This window comes from Crinia signifera, chromosome 4, assembly GCF_055691185.1.
Source record: "Crinia signifera chromosome 4, ASM5569118v1, whole genome shotgun sequence".
Taxonomy (NCBI): Eukaryota; Metazoa; Chordata; class Amphibia; order Anura; family Myobatrachidae; genus Crinia; species Crinia signifera.
Genome location: NC_139220.1, coordinates 135,202,446 through 135,216,918, shown reverse-complemented (window position 1 = coordinate 135,216,918; position 14,473 = coordinate 135,202,446). Strand labels below are relative to the sequence as shown.

The 14,473-nt window shown below is 43.1% G+C and overlaps 1 protein-coding gene across 1 annotated transcript in view; it reads right to left on the bottom strand.

The window, feature by feature from the left end:
• Positions 1 to 14,473, bottom strand: part of TPH2 (tryptophan hydroxylase 2) — a 252,840-nt gene that overhangs the window by 179,548 nt on the left and 58,819 nt on the right. The window lies entirely within an intron of this gene.

The window sequence follows — 14,473 nt, the reverse complement described above, 5'->3', positions numbered from 1 at the left end:
TGGCCATTTTCGATGCGATTTTGCTTATAGGAGCAAAATCAGATCGAATCCTGTAAGAAATCGTTTTGGTTTGTTGTTCCTTTCGATATAAATTCGATTCGATGCGCGCTCCCGTTTTCGCCAAATCGAACAAAAAAATCCTCTTTGCAGGCAAGGAAATCTCGAAAGGGATCTAGTAAATCGAATGTGTTTTTGTTGTTTTCGCTTCGGATTCGATTGAGCATTAGATATGAGTCATGCAGCCACTCCCCTGCCTACCATTTTGGTTTCTCACTACCCTCGAGCAGTGGAGCAAACACACCTCAGCGTGCTGCGAAGCAGAAAAATGGTAAGTACTTGGTACTGGTGCCACTACCACACCACCAATGGCAAGGGAGGCAGGGGCCCGATGTGTGTGAGGGCGCTATGTGTATGTGGGTTTAACTGAAGGGGCCTGCACTTAATATGTGTGCGCAAATCAGGCTTTAAAGGGCTAGTGTGTGTGCGGGTCCTGTGATGGTGTCACTGCTGTTTCCATGTGTGGTTATTGTAAGTGAGTGTTTGATGCTGGCGACAATGGACACTGGGAATGTAGATATTTGCCTGCCATCCACCTGGCAGCAGTGTTCAGATTGCTGTGCATTGTGTACACAGGGGAATGGTGATGCGTTTTTTTTATGGGGAACGGTGTTGTTATTTGCTACTTTCCTCTAAGTTGCTGTTATTTGTTTGTATTTGGTCTTGGTGCAGTGTTATTAACTGCTCCTTCCACGCTTCTATGTATAAAACTATATACATGTAGATGTGCTGTTTCCTTGATCAATGCCATGGCTGGTAGAATCTTTTTATCTTTGAAGGGAGTTGTTTTATTTTATTTTTGTTGGCTATTTGATAGATATATTATGAATGTAAATGCAAATGTGCTTTTTGTAGTTGATATTAAGCAGTAGTTATTTGTGTGAAGGGGTTGTACATTGCGACATGATTTTTTACTTGTTTCCTCCTTGCATTATTGCATTGCCATCTGCAAGTATAAGGTACTGTAGTACTGCCATCTCCTTGTTCCACCGTTCTCAAATAATAAATACAATGGAGCTCATGTTTACACACACACACAACATTGCACTTGGTTTGTGGTCATCTATTTTTCCTGCAAGCCACTTCACATGTTAAGTTGTATTGTTGCAGTGTGCCATATAGGGGGCTATCTAAGGTAGTGTGGTCATGCTTTGTTTAATGGGCCATAAATCAAGTGTGACCAGTGGTTGTGTGTGTGTGTGTGTGTGTGTGTGTGTGTGTGTGTGTGTGTGTGTGTGTTTGTGTGTGGCAAATGTGCAATGTACAGTTGGTGGTGTGAGAATCCTTTCATAGACAATGACACTATTTGTGTGCTATTGTATTACTGTACTTGGTATGGTATTTGTCCATTAATTGATTGTTTTTGTGTGACAATGTCTTCTCCTACAGACTACTGACGACAAGATAGAGTTTTGGACCGGTTTCATAGACAGATATCGCGAGGAGGAATGCTTGTGGAAACTGAAACATAAAGACTATGTTAACAAAACCAAAAGAAATCGGGCATATGAATCATTGGCAGAATATTGCAAACAAATAAAGAGCGATGCCAATGTTGACTTTGTCAAGAAGAAGATAGCCAATATGAAATCGGTATTTGCCAAGGAGCACAAAAAACAAATTGATTCCAAGCATTCAGGAGCCGGCACAGATGAAATATATGTACCAACGCTGTGGTACTATGATTTATTGATGTTTACGGTGGAGCAACAAGCCAAGAGGTAGTCCCTAAGTAGCTCTGCAGCTGCTGCTGCAGCACAAGTTGCCGTTTCTGTGGATGGTTCGGAGGAGCTGCTTGAGAGCTCCGAGCTGGTAATTGTTTTAACTTTCACTTGTGTTGTTAGTGTCTGTTAATATGTGCCAGTTTTAAGCATTTGACTGTTGTGAATTTACAGGAATCTACTCTGGATCTAGAAAGTGAACCACCAGCATCGCAGGAGCCAGACATTGTGGAAGCAGGTGAAGAGCTGCCAGAGCCATCTCAGCGACGTACTCTACCCAGGCAGAGACGAAGCAGACAGGCCTCTTCAGTCCCTTGCACCTCCCAACATTTCTTTTCACATGCTGCTGAGGTTCTGGGGAAACCCCCAGATTTCGAAGAAACATTTGGAACATATATTGCAGGGGAGATGCGAAAAATGAAGGGAGATCAGCAGAACCACTTTCGGAGGCTGGTGAATGAGGCTGCCAGCTGTGGGATTTTGGACACACTATCCCCAGCTTCCTACATAGCAACATCCACCAGGCCACCTCCCCAATCATATCCCCCTCACACCTACCCACAGCAGCAACCTTTTCATTACCAAGCCGAAAATCCCCATCATCAGTCGTACTACTTTGGCCCTGGACACATTCACACCACTGCACATACCCAACCCAACCCCCCAGCCAGCCCAATGCAATCTGAGTCTACCTCCTCGGTGGGGTCTGTGGTGGAACCTTACCGTTATACCCAATTATAAGCGCTTTCCTGGTTAATAAGTATTGTGAAAAGAAATGTTGGGAGGTACCTCTTTGTTGTTATCCTCCGTAAACATCATGGTCATCTATACCACAGTGTTGGTACATTGTCCTTATTTGTGCAGGCTCCTGATTGTTTGGTGTTTTTTTGTTTTTTGTGGTCCAACACCATAGAGATGACTATATGTTTTGTAGAATTCTAGGCTAAACACACAATGTTGTCATCCTTTGTTATTTGTTTGCAATATTCTTCCCAATGCATCCATTATGGCCGATTTCTTTTAGTAGTTTTGTTAACATAGTCCATACACAAGACCTTTGCTGCTGATATGGAGCACAAATGCAGGCTGCATTTTGAATTGTTGAATAAACAAAAAATAAAACTTTTATTCACAGTTAACAATGGTGGTGGTAATTATATAGCGTGCATCAACATTTACAGGCAGGATTATATAGTGTCTATGCCACATAGAACATTTCTAAACTCCAAGGCCATATGGGTTTTCTATACAAAACAAATTGAGTCAAGGTATGAATGTATTCTATTTCATTAAACCAAACAAGGTGTACCCTCCTCACACATGGTAGAAGTGATGTACCTGCCTAAAACAAACATTCCTTATCAAATATGTTTGCCATGTGGTACAAATATCATTGCAACCCTATAATCCTAACAATATATTAACCCAACCTGGTAACAGTGGGCACGGATATGTAGGAACACAAACCCCCACTGGCACAAATAAAATTTATAACCTATATGAATGGACTAAGGGCAAAATTATAACTTGTGTATTATTGGCACAAGTCATACAAAAATTGAACTCATGCTAAACATAACAATACTACCTTGATAAATATTGACTACTGTGTCATAGATTCCTGCCAAGGCACTGCCCCGATGCCATTGAAGTATTGTCGATATTTCTCTCGCACTTCCTTTGCCCTTGTGGATCCAGTGGACATGGTGTGAGGTGGTGGCCTTTCAACACTTGCCAGTGTGTCTGCTTCCGAAAGAACAGGGGAGTCATCCAGTGGAGCTGATGGAGTTGGCCTCAGGTGGGTTTGCTTTCTACGCAGGTAATTGTGCAACACGCAACAAGCCAAGACTACCCAATCAATTTTGTCAATACGCAAATCGATAGCAGTATTGAAAATTCTGAAGCGGCTAGTGAGTATCCCAAATGCATTCTCCACTATTCTTCTGGCCCTAGAAAGACGGTAATTGTATATCCTCTTGTCATGAGAGAGGTTGCGTTGAGGATAGGGCTTCATAATATTTGGGTGAAGAGCAAAAGCCTCATCTGCCACAAATACAAAGTTTAGGTCATTTTTACATTCAACAGACGTAGGTAAATGCAGCTGTTGACTTTGAAGTTTCTCATAAAAGTCAGTATCCTTCAAGGACCCCCCATCAGATGCACGCCCATTTTTCCCTATATCAACATAAATAAACTCATAGTTTGCATTTACTATAGCTAGGAGTACTATACTGAAATATCCTTTATAATTAAAAAAAAGAGAACCACTTCTAGAAGGCGCCTTAATGCGCACATGCTTCCCATCTATTGCCCCTCCACAGTTGGGAAAATTCCAACGCAGATCAAAATCCTCAGCAATCCGAAGCCACTCCTCCGCAGAATTCGGAAGCTACATTGAAAGAGAGAAAAATAAAAACTTGAGTCTGATCAAAATTACGACACAACACTAGAACCTTGACAGACATAAGTCATTTTAGACATTGGTGACCCTACAACTAAAACCAAAAAAAACCTTGATGACACATGAAATATTGGACAAGCAAAAAACAAACAATAAATGAGATAAGTAACCGAGTAAACCATGACATATTACAAATAATAAACAACATTCCCAAAATATACCAGGAGCAGCAAGACAGTACAACATCAATCACCATGGTACAGGCCCAAAAACACAACTAATCACTAAAAAAATGCATTACTATACAAATATGATAAATAACCCAAACAATACCTTTAAATATTGCTGGTGTAGGACTCTGAAAATCGCTTTGCAAGTCTCAGGAATTATGATACCCAGTGCCTGCGGTGAGATTAGTGCAGAAAATTGCAGGTCCCTTAATGACCTCCCAGTTGCCAGAAAGCATAGGGTACACACAAGTCTTTCCTCAGGGGAGATGGCGCGTCGCATTACAGTGTCCTGTTTTCTAATCAATGGACCCACCATTGCCAGTAGTTCCTGAAACATGGAATCATCCATTCTTAGGAAATTCCGATAATCCGCAGGATTATTCTCTTGCAACTGATGTAGCAAGGACATATGAGAATATCTTCCCTTATGCAACAGCCACCTCTTCACCCAGGACCTGCGAACACTTTCTCTCTTTTGCCTCTGAAGTGTTTCCAAATCCAACAGTGCACATGCCTGAATAAATAACAGTTTGGCCTTGTAGCGAAACATGTCGGCAATTTTGCAGCCAGGAGCACTACAGTTAACAAATGCAGAACTGTATTACAAAACACCAAAACAGGTAAGATCAGCACTCCAGCTGTCTGCGGAACCAATGCACAAACGTCCAACACTGCTCTGCACCATGCACTAATCCTCCGCAAAGGCTGTTTGCACAGGTGCATTTCTTTTAAAGGAAAAGACACACCCACCTTCTTAACCCTTTTTTTTTTTTTTTTTTAAGAAGGATGCAGATCGAAGGGATATAGAAAGTAGAACGAAATCGAAATCGAATCGATTGCACAAGTGCAAATCGAATTCCACATCGAAGGACAAATCGAAAGGTGGTGGAGGGGGGGGAATCGAATCCGGATCAACATCGAATCGAAATCGATTCGAAGTAGATGTGTGTGTACGGCCCTTATGGCTGATCTGCCCCAGTCAGCATTGTACTAAAAGCCTACTGCCACAGACTTCACAGAAACCCTTCCAATAGGAATCCACTGCAAGTCCATTTAGTGAGAGACTGAGGGGTATAGTTACTAAAAGTACAGGTTTTCAGAGTTGGAGATTTTACCCATATAAATTATTGCCATTATCTATTGGTTGCTATGGGCAACATCTCCATTTCTAAAAACAGGCACTTTGGTAAATATACTTGCTGAAGGTTCACAAAGGAGTGGGGGGGGGCCTACCGCCCCTAGGTAAAATCCACCACTGATATGGATAGTGCCACGATTATTAACCTTAATTAATGTTAATTAGTGCCATGATTGTTAATGTGTTCAGCCACTCACTATTGGCAAAATCGAAGCTTACAGTATAACCACCTTTACGTTTCAATAATCCATCTTGATATGATGTCTGAAGAACAGTATTTATTATTGAGTAAGGGGATCATGAATATATGCAATGGCCGATTAGATGATGTAATAAGCATGTGAAATTGATGTGAAGTGCTCTATTGATGTGAAATGCTATATTGATGTGAAGTGGTAAAACTGCAAATAAAACAAGAAGATGAAATTGCAATATGCAAATTGCAAAAGGAAAGGCAAACATATGCAATACAAATAACATTGAGCATCTAAACATGGCATTACATGTAAAAAGAGACATGCCATAGTGTAACTGATACAGCTAACATAAATGGCTAAACGGGTTTACGGTGGCACAGTTTTAAGTGATACGCTCCCCATTAAATGCGGTACCAGGCTGGACCATGTAAAATATATGCGCCTGAATCCATGTGGGGAATGGAAATGGCTGATTACAGCTTTTTTGTTCCAAAATACATTGCTAAGCTACTGTGGCTACAGAGGACTAAGAGGGACAAAAATATTCATCCACTTTGAGATCTATATCTGAGCTGACCACTGGAGGGGGTTGATGATACTAATCACAGAAACAACAGAAACCTGTGCAAAAAGGCATGACACATAGGGGGGAATTTACTAAAATGTGTATTCTACTTCACATGTGATGTTGCTATGGGCAACCAATCACAATCTACTTATTTATTTAGCACCCTCTAGAACAGGGCTGGGCAACACCGGCCCTCCAGATGTTAATGAACTACACATCCCAGGATGCTTTGCATTCGTTTTGCTATGTGGTCATGCTGAAACTGATGCAAGGCATGCTGGCATGTGTAGTTCATTAACATCTGGAGGGCCGGTGTTGCCCAGCCCTGCTCTAGAAGATGGTAGACAGGATCTGATTGGTTGCTCATAGCACCATCACATGTGAAGTAGAATACACATCTTAGTAAATTTCCCCCATAGCTTTCCCTTCAAGTCAAATGATCTCTCTCTAATTCAAACTGCACAAATCTTGCTTGCAAGGAATCCTTTAAAAAGTATTTGTCTTTTAACATGAGAATTTGATGGGCACTTTCTCTAGTGTGCTCTCTCAAGTCTAAACATTCTTTAAATGTCACCAATTCTTGCTGAATTTCTTTACCTCTTGCTTTCATTTTACTGCAAACATACTGCGTTTGTTCTCTTCTTGTATTGCAGTCTCTTTCATTACTCCTCATTCCTCAAGGCACGTAATAGTCATAACTGGCAGTTATACGCATGTCTCCTTACAAGCAGTCACAGCTGTCTCTTTCTTGTGTTGGTTTTGCAAAATGCTTTCTTTAATATCTTTAATGTCACACACTTTCCTCTTGTCCATATAAAGTTTTTAACAAAGACATTTCACTTTGCAAGCTGTTTTGTGGATGCACGCCTTTCTCTGCAACAGACTTCTGTTATTCTTTTTTAAGGCATTTTTTATTTCCTCCAAGTAATTCAAACATCTCTTAATGCATAACTTGATCAAACTAATCAAACTTCAGCCAGTAATTGTGGGCTACATGCAAAAGCAACCAGTATTTACCCTGCATGCAAAAAATATATGCATTGCAATGTGGTTTGTCCAGGTACATGGGTATTTGCTCTTTCTTACTTTGTGCCAAAACAGATTTGGGTCCACTCTAAACAGAAACAGTAACCACAACATGTACTGATTTATTTTCCTTTTAGTTAATATGTTCATTTACTGGAACATTACTAGCCAAGGCAAATTATGCAAATTAACCACTGTAGCTGGAGCATTTTAAGAGAGGAGGCCTGTGTGCAGCCTCCTCCGGCCAGGCCCCCTCCTCTCTGCCGGAAGCAGCGCTGGGAGCAGTAGGGTCTGAGCAAGTGCGCTCAGACCTTACTGCGGATGCACGAACGTCCTCTGGGTTGTGGAGTCTGAGCACTAGAATGCATGTGCAGATCGCCAGCAAATGGCCACCGCATCATTTTTCTGACGATTTCGGCAGCACTCCTTCTGTCTCAATGTGGGCCCCCATGGGACCCAGGAGCCCGTGTGTACCAGGCACACTTCATCCATTATAGATATGCCACTGCATTGTAGGGATCATACAACACAGAGATCTTCCATAAATCTATATTCTTCGGCCTGCAACAAATCAGTCCTCATTTTGCAACTATTCACTGACTGAACAGTCAACAATATTGGGAAAAAAATTGGAATATAGAATGAATGGCGCAATACAATATTTGAAATTTTATGTTCGGACTACACCTTTTACGGGATGAAGTTATTCTCAGGCGAGTATTGGTTACCAGGCCGTAGTATTTCGTGAAAAAAATAAAAAAATAAACAGTGATTAGAATTCGGTGTGTGTGTCTCTTAATATTAACACTTTAATGAGTGATATTTCAAATGTGAAAATAAACTTGGTTCCATAAGGCGTACCGAAACTCACGTTGTTTTTAGATAATATCCCTCTTATAAAGGTTTCTTTATCATGGTCTCTGGAAACTCGACCTTTCGACACAGATGGACGTTCTCTTGTTCATATGGTGACCAAGTGTTTTCTCGTGTACTCAAAGAAAGAAGATAAATTGTGTCTCAAACTGCAATGTGACCATGTATTATCTTTTTGGGCAAGTGGGGAGCTGTACAAAAATAATGAATCTTGACAGCATACCTCACTTACATTTATATCTGAGTGAAAAACCCATATAAAGGTTTCTTTGTTTCAAGAAGAAAGCGTACCCCTACTCACAGTGTTAACTGAGGTTTTCAAACCTATAAAGGTTTATTTTGTATTTTGTGTTTTCCACTGGTGCAACAGACTGGGTGATTGTGAAAATCAAATGTGTGTCTCCTGGGCTGATACCTCCAATATTCCGGAATACATAGAACATAAACAGAATTCCCAATAATTAAATGTAGCAAATTTTTGAATTCCACAGAAGGTTCGTCCACCATATAAAATGGCGTACCTTACTCACCCCTTTTAGTAGGGGGCAAATGCCCATAGCGGTTTCTTTTCCAATATGTCAATAGCTGACGATAGATATGACCATATAAAGCCAGGGAACCAACTTGATAAAAAGTATTTCCATAAGGTTTAATCCGTAAAAAATTCTTTACATGTATTCCATGAACAAATCATGCAGGTAAGAACCGAAACAAAGTCCAAAATTTCCCAAAAAAATCCCAAAAAATTAAAAAAAAAAAAGATAAAAACTTTAAAACATGAAGTAAAATTGATAATACATACATCCAAAAGTGTGGCTGTTCACTCTCCTCTGACAGGATCTGTCAACAATATGTCTTTGCTTTATTGTAGGCTAAAAAATATCAAACTTACCTTGATAGATATTAAGTAGGCAGTAATTACAGAGTCAACAGTGAAAATTATAGTGTTATATTGACAAGACAATTGTTGTAATGTTATTTCAAACATTTTAACCATGTTAGCAATATTCAGTAATACTTTACTATCATGTAAATTGTTTTAATGCCTAAACCAGCGGTTCCCAAAGTTTTTGAATCACGGCACCCCGAAGCATCATAAATGTTTTTGTGGCACCGTTAGGCTATAAGCCATAAAAAAATATTAAGTTAAATAACATGTGTTTATAAATCATGAGGACAGCATTCGCAACTTTGATATGCCTTGCAATGGATTACATATGGATAACTGGAAGTGGGCAGAATACAGATGCCAGCATCCCAAAGGAGGGAATCCCAACAGGGGTCTGTTAAGTTACTTACCTTCCCTCTGCCCCTTCAATCCTAACTGGCCCTCCTCGTAGCCTAACCATAACCCCACGCACACAGCCTAACCCTCCTCCCTGCTAATGCCTGACTAACCTCATAACACACTGCCTAAACCTAACCCACCCCTCAACCTAACTCTAACCCCGCCTTATAAAGCTCCCCAACCCCACGGCCTAATGCTAATCAGTCTGAGATACCAGCGATCAGAATCCCGGTGTTGGCATCCTCATCGATATTGCCATTCCAGCACTAGAATTGTGCCCGTGAGTTGGGAATCCGGTGCCTGTATTCTTACTTCTGGCAGCCCATCCACCGTGATCAACACCACACCATCTCTCAGCATGACCCATTCAAGGAGGGACACAATATTCTGTTCTGATTGCCTCACCTTTGGTGAGCTAGTTCATTGATAGGAAAAGTGTTTCACCACAGGTGAGGGCAACCATAAATTAAGAGGGAAGTCCAAGAGCAGAACATTTTATCCCTCTCGAGTGGGTCGTGTTGGAAGGTATGACTTTGCACTGTCCAGTCAACACAACTCTGTCAACATTTTACATTCAATAGCATTATTGTAAATCATATGTATCGAAATTAAACAATTTCCATATCGCAAACAGTTTTACTGATCCAGAAGGTGTGATACTCCAACAACCAGCATGTGTCATAATAAAAGGTCTGTGTAATGCACCTTTAAAAAAAAAAATGTATTTTTGCATACAATTTAGACCACACCAAACTTTTACTTATACAAATTCACAAACTTTTCCCACTTCAGCAAAAAAATATACATTTGGGATTTCTCTCCTGACTCCTTTGTCAGCTCTGACTGAACACTTTTGAACAACATTATTAATACAGCCCAGTTTGTGAAACACTTTCCAGATTTAAACCATTTGCTTTCTCTGGAAAAACAGCAATCTTGCAACTTGTACAACTCATGATACATTGATTGTCTTCTGTCTCGCCAAAGACAAAACGTTCACTTGACACTGGCAATTTAACACCTTTGCTGTCTGTTCAAACTTTGCAAATCTTCACACATGCAGAAAACATTTTTTGATTAAGCAATACTTTATAGCAAGACTTAGGTGCACAATGTATTAATGACCATACATGCTGATGTATTAATCATCAGCATATGGAAGTTTGGATAAAAGTAGCCCCCATAATTCTGTATGGAACCGCAATAATGGCCCAATTATTAAATCTGGAAATCTTAACATTTGGGATGTTAGCCCTGGTAGCCAGGGCCATAATTAGAGGTGAGATGCCACAGAGAGCAGTTCTATATGGATGGCACAACCACTGCCCCATAGTCCCTGCATAAGGCTAGCAGGGTGCCTAGAACAGTATCTGCAGCGCCAGTGGAGCGCCGCCTGGATGCTCCAGACCTCCACAGCATCCTAGAGATGCTTTCATGATGCGGCAGCTGTCCCATGGGCAGGGCAGGCGACAGGGGGGGACAAGGGGCACAAGTGTGACAGGCCCCAGCTATCTCAAGGGCCCCGGAGCTTCCACGCCCCATCACGGCCGCTGGCCTGTCAGTGACCCTCACGGCCAGACCGTCTACTGTGCACCATCTGTGTGTGGCTGAGTCTGACTGACACTGTGTGCCACTGCTGTCTACTGTGTGTGCGCCCTGCCATTCGGTGCTCAGAGCCATCTACTCTGTGTGTGCACATGGCCTGTGGCCACAGGTGCACAGCCATACCTGCCGCTGGCACTGTAGCCTCAGTCTCTGGCTCCTGTACTTTATAGCACATGCACGTGTCGTCTGTTCCGTGCCTGCTTGTAGTGCTCTGCGTTCTTTTGTAAAAGTGACAGGCCAGCAGAAGGCAGCAGCCACTAGCCAGGCCAGCAGGACTAAGAACGAGAGAAGTCTGCACCTCAGAGCCGGCCCTAGCCTAAATGATGTACTAGGCAAGATTTTGGCTGGTGCCCCCTAGCACCGCCACTAGTTCCGCCTCTGACCCTGCTCCCCTTTCCCAGCACCACCAACCCTCATCATAGCAGTCATCATTTTGGTGCTCCTACCCGCAATATTTTAAATAGAAACAGCACACATTTGGTGCGCAGCCCAAACTGGGGAGTGTTCTTGCTGGGAAGGGGCATGGCGACACAATAGTACCCCCAATTCACATTATGCCACACAGTAGTGCAACTTTATTCACATTATATAATGCGATGGTGTCCCTTATTCACGTTACATCACACAGTAGTACCACTTTACCTTATAAACATTACTCCTCACATTATTCACATTATACCCTTAGAAAAGAATCCTGAGAAAATACCTTTTTCTCTCGGCACCACTGATAATACCACACAGTAATGCCCCTTACACTCTGCCTCTGCTTGGATACAGATGTTTCCTCATACATCTTGACTCTATAAGCCATGCAGCTCCTGGCCAGTTCTACGTTGGGAGCCTTTTTTGCTGAAAATTCGTCTTATTTGCATTGTTATGACCAGCACACACAAGGAGCTTCCAATGATTAAAATGATATGCGGCATGCCTATATTCTGTGTGCGACTGTGGCTGTACCTGCATACGGAATGCTATGTTACAGTGATTTCCATGAATACACTATTTCATATGCAGATACAGCCTCACTCACTAACAGAATATAGGCATGCTGCATATCATTTTAATCAGCAGAAGCTGCTGATGCCCCTAGGCATTCCAAATGCCCTAGGCAATTGCCTAGTTTGCCTATGCCTAAGGCCGGCTCTGCTGCACCTGAAAGCAGGATCTGGAGCAGCGAAAGGTTCAATTATACTCGTACAGAAGAGGGTTGTGTAGATTTGGGATTAGGTGGGGGCCCCAGAAATATAATTGTACAGGGCCCCAAGATTTCTGTTGCCAGCCCTGCCCATGGGACACATACTTTATATATTTTGCTCTTATCAGAACTTAGTTAAACATATTAATATAATGGGCGAAATGTAATAGGGTGCGATTTTTTTCGTAAGAAAAAAATCGCACCAAATCGAACCTTTAAAAATCGCATTTTTTGCCGCGAATTCGCATATGTAATGAGATGCGAATTTGCGGCAAAAAAGTATGATATGGTGCGATTTCGGGCGATTTTTAAGTCCTGAAAATGTGCGATTTTCAGTCCTGAGGGCCTTGGTCCTGGTTCTGGGGCTGGTCCGGGGTCCGGGGCTCCAGGGCTGAAGAGTCCGGTTCCGGGGCCTTGGTCCTGGTTCCGGGGCTGGTCCTGGGGCTCCGGGGCTCCAGGGCTGAAGAGTCTGGTTCCGGGGCCTTGGTCCTGGGTCCGGGGCTCCAGGGCTGAAGAGTCCGGTTCCGGGGCCTTCAGCCCCGGAACCAGGAGAGAGTCGGCTCCTGATTGGCCGCTAGGCGGCCAATAGAATCATCCGGAGGAAAGGCGCGGAAGATGAAACATCTCTGCGCCTCTCCAGTCCGTGAGCGGGTACCAGCCGGGAGCAGCGCGTCTGCCGGAGAAGATGCCGGGGTCGTCGCTGGGGACCAGGTGAGTAGGATTTGCTTCCTTAGGTACCCCTTTTGGATTACTTCGGATCCTGGACCCCGGAGACATCAGCCCTGGAGCCCAGGACCCCGGACCAGCCCCGGAACCAGGACCAAGGCCCCGGAACTGGACTCTTCAGCCCTGGAGCCCCGGACCCCGGACCAGCCCCAGAACCAGGACCAAGGCCTCGGACTCTTCAGCCCTGGAGCCCCGGACCAGCCCCGGAACCAGGACCAAGGCCCCGGAACTGGACTCTTCAGCCCTGGAGCCCGGGACCCCGGACCAGCCCCGGCCCCAGGACCAAGGCCCCGGAACCGGACTCTTCAGCCCTGGAGCCCCGGATCCAGGATCCAGGGACCGACCCACGGGGGTTTAAGGTAGGTAAGTATAAGTATGTGTGTGTTATGTATGTATTAAACTTTTATTTTTCAGGGTGTCAGTGTGTTTTATTTAACTATTTTTTGTACTGTAGAACTACAAGTGCCAGCGGGCCCTTTAATGCCCCGCATGCTGGGAATTGTGGTTCTCCAAGTCCCAGCATGCGGGGTAGGCTTGCTGGGACTCATAGTTCTACAGTATAAAACAATAGTTTTTATTCTTTTTTTTTTACACTTTTCATCAGCCCGATGCCCACCGCCCAGGGGCATCGGGGACAGCCCCGGACTTTCAGCATGGGCTGGTAAGTCCTGGAGAGGGGGGGACCCCTTCATTGGGGGGTCCCCACTTCCCCAGGACCCCTGCCCATGCTGAGCCCGGGGCTGGTTATGCTCAGGAGGGGGGACCCCACGCCGTTTTTTTTTTACTTTTTAACTTTAACTTTTTAGCCTTTTTTTGGACAGAACCATGCACAGATCACAAAGATTTGTGCATGGTTCTGTAAAAATCGCCAGCAAGAAGCTGGTCTATTTTTTTGCGGTTTTTGGTAAGGTCCCATATGCGACTTTAGAACTCGCATCCTATTACATATGCGAGTTCTATAGTTTACAGTGGGAAAACATCTGGATGCGATTTTCAGTGTGACTGAAAATCGCATCTTTAAAATGTGCGCATGTGCGATTTTTAGAAAAAAATTCGATTTTGGGCGATTTTGACCAAAAATCGCAAAAGTCTAAAAATCTCAACCTATTACATTTCGCCCAATGTCTTTAGTGCCACTATAAATGGCTGCAGCCAATCATCATATAGTCAACTATGCAAAGCATATTAATTATTTTGGGGAGATGTGGCAAACCATAAATTGGAGAGAGATAAAGTACATACCAATTGACTTTTAATTGCCATACAGTCCATGGTATACAGTCACTAGGTCCTTGATGGCTAACCTTGACACTCCAGGTGTTTTTGAACTACACATCCCAGCATGCTCTGCATCACATTTAGCATGACCAAATAGAAAAACTGAAGCAGAGCATGGGATGGTCGACAATGGGATGGTCGGACATTTTTTGTTTGAGCCGACATGTTCC